This window comes from Tiliqua scincoides, chromosome 4 (genome assembly GCF_035046505.1).
Source record: "Tiliqua scincoides isolate rTilSci1 chromosome 4, rTilSci1.hap2, whole genome shotgun sequence".
NCBI lineage: Eukaryota > Metazoa > Chordata > Lepidosauria > Squamata > Scincidae > Tiliqua > Tiliqua scincoides.
In genome coordinates, this window is record NC_089824.1 from 128930783 (window position 1) to 128936320 (window position 5538).

General features: G+C 41.2%; 1 pseudogene; it reads left to right on the forward strand.

The window, feature by feature from the left end:
• Positions 1–273: 273 nt before the first annotated feature.
• On the forward strand, positions 274–390 carry LOC136650675 (5S ribosomal RNA; annotated as a pseudogene).
• The last annotated feature ends 5148 nt before the right edge of the window (positions 391–5538 follow it).

A 5538-nucleotide genomic window follows, 5' to 3' on the forward strand; every position in this document is an offset into this window, starting at 1 on the left:
GAACAACACTGAAATTCCAGGCTAAGGATCAACCTACGCAGGACACAGTGGGATCAATAATAAGTCTTGTCAGCACTGGATAAGAGGACAATTAAACCGTTCCCCACGGTCCAGGCCTCCCCTTTGATTAGATGTTCCATGGTAAAGGGCTGAACCATACATTTTCCAAGAACTGTTAGGTGAATTTTGAGGGCGGGTATGGGGGTTAAAGGAGTAATGAAGCTGGCATATATTTTTAACTGTTCCTTTGTCTTTTGCCAGCACAATGATAGTAACTTTAGACTTTACCCTGCACATACCCAATCTCATCTGATCTTGGAAGCTAAGCAGGGTCAGGCCTGGTTAGTACTTGGATGGGAGACTGCCTGGGAATACCGGGTGCTGTAGGCTTCTACCATAGTCTTTCGAGACTGAAGGTTGCCAACCAACCGATGGCAATAGCATTCCTCTGGCAGGAGATGACACCCCCTCCCTTTTTTCAAAGGAAGAATGCTCCTCTAGGAAATGTCACTTTGGGTCAAAAATGGGTCACCCGAAGTCACCATTAGTCACCAGAAGCAGTGCTGGTGGTAAGGCTGCCTCTTCACTCCAATTTCCATTTCACCTCCTCCTGGGGTGGCCCACAGGGAACATTTTACTTGAGTCTAATAAATACAATCTGATTGGTGTGGAACAGGTGTAGCTCCTGCACCTGAATTCAGTTTCAGTCTGACAAGATGCTGATGTGCCACTTGTTTGGATAGCAAAAAGACCCTTATTAAGGAGGAAAATGCAAATGTCTGCCCTGCCACATACAGCAAGATTTAGAGGGGCAGAAAGCATAAGATGAATTTCCACTTGGGTCAGCAAAATGGTTTGAGCCAGCTCTGAGGGGAAATGCAGCCTATGTGGCAAGACAGAGTTTTAAACCCTGTAAATGGCAAGCAGTTTGAGGGAGAAAAGGCCCGGAGTAGAGATGTGATACAGTCTGTTCTTTTATTTTAGTTTTGTCTGATTGCGTAAAGGTCAAAATGTGTGTGGTGTAATTTCTCTGCAAGTTTTTGTATTTTTTTTTTTAAATAAATCCAGGACCCACCAGTCAGTTGTGATCCAATTTTTGTTGGTTCACGAAACTGACAGGGCAGATTACGCTATGTGCATCAAGGGTTAAACAAGTTGCTACTTGGGGGGAGCACTGCTGCCCAATCACCATTATAGCCACACCCCTTGACATTTATAAATCAGGCAACAGCCTCTCAGGCAGCAATTTTTAACCTTTTTCATCTCATGGCACACCAACAAGATGCTAAAATTGTTAAAGCACAGCATCAGTTTTTTGACAATTCACAAGGCACACCGCATTGTTGGTGGGGACTTACATCCCCTATTGGACCTACTAATAAATGACTCTCCCCCAAACTTCCACAGCATACCTGCTGCCCATTTCCAGCACACAAATGTGCCATGGCACAGTGGTTGAAAATTGATTCGCTAGGGCCTTTAAAAAGTTTGGAAACCACTGCACTAGTGAGTGCTGACAGAATACTGGGAAAATGACTTTCCTACAAGCATGTGTCATTATGAACGTCATGTTACCCTGATGTTGCCGGACTCGGATATATTCAAAATAAGACACTGATTTGCTACTGACTCAATGTTACAAGAGTACAGGACTCATCCCTACCAGTTGCTTGTGAAAAGACAAAATCTGTTTCTTCCTTCTCTTATTTGCAATTTTTAAAACACTAGAATCTATCTTGTTATGTCACAGTGCACAGGTATTAATCAAAACTCTTATCATGACCGCACTTACACACTGACCTCTGAGAGATACTAATCTCCATATCTGATGTGGGGCAGCAATGTATGCAGTATTTGACATTAGAAAAAGGCAGTTTCGAAAATCTTGCAAAAACAAGATTTGTGTTGGGGTTTCATAAGAGTAATACTTCCTGAAATAAGGAAGATGATTCCTCTGGCTTGCCTTTGTATTCCTACATTAGCTGGGAAAGATGAAACAGCAAAAGCACAGCCAGGAAGCTCAGTCACGGTGGCCCACTGAGTGCTCTGTTCAAATTGCAGCACAGATAGAAGTCAAATGCATCCCAAGATAATGCATCCCAAAACAACACAGGCGGCGAGTGAGAGCTGCTGAAACAGGAGATAAACATTAAACACTAAAACCTCATTCTTTGCTAATGTGCTGTGGGGAGTCAATAAACTAGACTCAATCAGCACCCCAGAGTAAAAAGAAATGCAAATAAGAGGAGACTCAAGTTCGTGAATTTTATTTTAAATATGAATAGATTTGCAATGGGTTTTTGAAATGCATGTGCATGACAACCCTTCTGTGTCCTTTCTCTCTGAGCAAGGTGATGATAATTCATACAACAGCAACCTCATTTTCAGAGCCCATACCTAACTCCCCCATTGTAGCCACAAGATTACACTCTGTTACTCTGGATTAATTCAAGCCAAAAACATCAGCACCTTGTTCAATGCTTTAATTAGGGCTCATTGGAAATAACATGCTTTTTCAGAAATATGATCGTCGGTGCTAAAAAAAAAAAGGCTCTGTTTTCCAACTCTGTTTGGCAATTTCTAATAAAATGTCCATTTATTCATTAAATTGATCTAATTAATAATCACTGTCAGTTGTCCTCACTTGTGCCCAGTGATGTCATCATGCAGCCAAAACTGATTGGATTCCGTGTGCACTGGTGCTGCCAACCCTGCCCTTTCCTCCCTGATCCAATCTGCCCATCTTCTGCCCCATCTTCTCCCAGTTCAGCCATCTCTCCACCCTGTTCAACCCACTCCCCACCCTCCATCTTCCCCTGGTCTGGTGGACTTTTGTTGCTCCATTGGCACAAGCAGGAAGGCTCTGACCTTCCCACCGGTACGCCTGGGCCTTGTGCTACCATATAGCATTTTATGGTACTTTTGCGGTAACTCACATTCCACCAGCAAAGGTCCTTGATAGGACTGGGCCATAAGATTAATTTATTGTTTACATTTTGGTTCCAGCCCTATCTCCAAAGAACTCAGAGCGGTATATACAATTAAGCCGGCACCTTCCTTATCCTCACAACAACCCTGTGATTGCATGAGGGGGAGGCATGATGGATTGGTAATGATGGCAAAGGAGGTGGCAGAGGCAAATGCAAGAGTCCTGGTTCTGGTGCTGCTTCAGGCCCTCTCATTATGCCTTCCTCAGTTTTGAGGAATTATGCAGTTATGCCTTCCTCAGTGGCCCCAGGCTTTCTACCTATTCAGCTCACATCCTTAGAACTGAGTGGGGGACTTGCATAAGGCACAGCAGATAGGATCTCAGGCAATGCAGCGCTTCATTCTTGCCCTTGTTGCCATGCTCGGGAGTGATTTGCCATCACCTCGGACAATAGGGAAATTTTCTGAAATTACTCAGAATGTGTGGCATTTCACACTGGTAACAATAAAGATCTTATCTCAATGGCATCAAATCAAGTCTTGAAACCAAAAGTTTCCAAAAAAATTACCCAAAAAGTTACTGATGCACATCTACACATGTGTGCATTGATATAACATGGCAAAGAAACAAAACAGGCAATCTTGATGTGATGATTATATGTTTGATTGTATCAAGATTCTTTTTTGTATGGTGTTTTACTAGTGCTGGAAAGTGCATATATGAAAGCACTTTCAGTAAAGCAACACACAAAGATAACCATGATACAACTGAAAGTAAAATTATGTTTCTTTTTTTTTCCTTTTCTTTTTTTGCAGAGTTACCAATTTGCACATGGAAATGTGGTAATGTACAAGGAAAGAAAAGACACAAATGAGCTGAAGAAACTAAAAGCTTTAGGTCTGGAATGAATTTTAGACATTCTCCTAGTTAAAGCAGAATTGAAAAGCAGTTGAATTTAGGGCAGAAGAAAAGTATAAAGGAAGTATAAAGTGTAAAGGAACAGAAGAGGGGAAATCCTCTCATGTCTAAGCACGGATATGAGAAACATTATTGAAAATACATCTGATGACCAAATCACAAACAGTTTAGTATATTAACTGTGAAGTTTGTGATTCACCTGCCTGCTACAGCGGAAGTGTGGAGAATGACTTGTTTTGATTCTTCATCGTTGGAATTTTATTAACCTTTTATCATTTTAATCAGATAGCATAATAAAGGTCAACTTTTCAATATGCCTTTTATGGCAATTTGGTTCCGTTCGCTTCTTGAGAAGCTAGGCCTAGAAACCTAGGTCATAGCTATACTACAAATTTAATCATGGCTTCTGAGCACAATTCTATGGTTCTCTGCAGGATAATCAAGACAATTAAAATAATTTCCAGCTGGCTTAGAGAGACACTATTCTCTCTTCACAGAATTTCAGTTCTCAGGTAGCCTGCACACATGTGGAACACACATTCCACAGGCACTAGTCTTCAATAGGATTGGCCTGAAAATCACTACAGGTTGAGCCTGATTATTTGCGTGGGTTCCATTCCCAGAACTCATGTGGATGGCAAAAAGGCACTAAAGCAAATCCATTTAAAAAACAAAGTTTCCTTGCTCCGGTGATTTAAAAACAGCCTTGCTGACCTTTGTGATGTAAGATAAGAGTCATTATGAAGACAATCCATCAATCAGTCCTCCTTCAAGCGCTTACAAAGGCTCTTCACTCAGCCCCTCCCTTCACCAATGCAAAGTGATCACCCTTCTTTCACATGCTCAGGGGGAAAGGAGGGGTCGCCTGGGGAGAGAAGGACTGATTGATTGTCAGCCAGCTGCCTCTCTCTCTCTCTCTCTCTCTCTCTCTCTCTCTCTCTCTCTCTCTCTCTCTCTCATTAACGAGGCTATTCAGTTTTTTAAACTGTTCAGTTTTTTAAACTGTTCAGGAAGGGATGTATTTTTCCCCTTCTCCAGGAATCAGCACATTCCTTCTCATTTGCAGTGGCCATTTGTGTTGAATCAATTCCGTGTAAAAAAAAATCCGTCTATAACAAGGCCGGACCTCTATTTAAAATATTCTCAATTTTTTGGATCATCATCTTAACCACAACCTCCTCTAACCTAACTTGAATCCAAATAATTTCTTTTTCATTTTTGTTTTCTTTAAATCACATGGGCATTTGCTATCTTTTTTGCTCCTTGTGAAAAACAGCACATTCTATATTGGCCTTCAATTTGAGCACATCAAACCATCAGGGTTCAAATTACCATGGGTTAAAACCTACTTCAAAAGACTTGCATACTTAATGCACCAAGGTAAGCACTGCAGTGCTTTTGAAAGGCAGGGTAATGAATAAGTTATCAAAGGAACTTTTAACAAGACTAGAAGTAACATATATCCCATAGGAAGCTACTTTATGTGTCCCATTAATACCACAAGCCAAATTTTTACTTATTGAATGTAATCTTAGTGTTTAGGAGCTATCATGTTGCTGAGGTCTTGTGGTTGATACGTTCACTTAATTTTGCTAAATGTCTGGCTCACCCTACTGTCTGTTATATAAACACTACAGTTTCATCATCCAAACCACAATCAGGAGGAATCACTTATTCATTCTGAAGTAGAA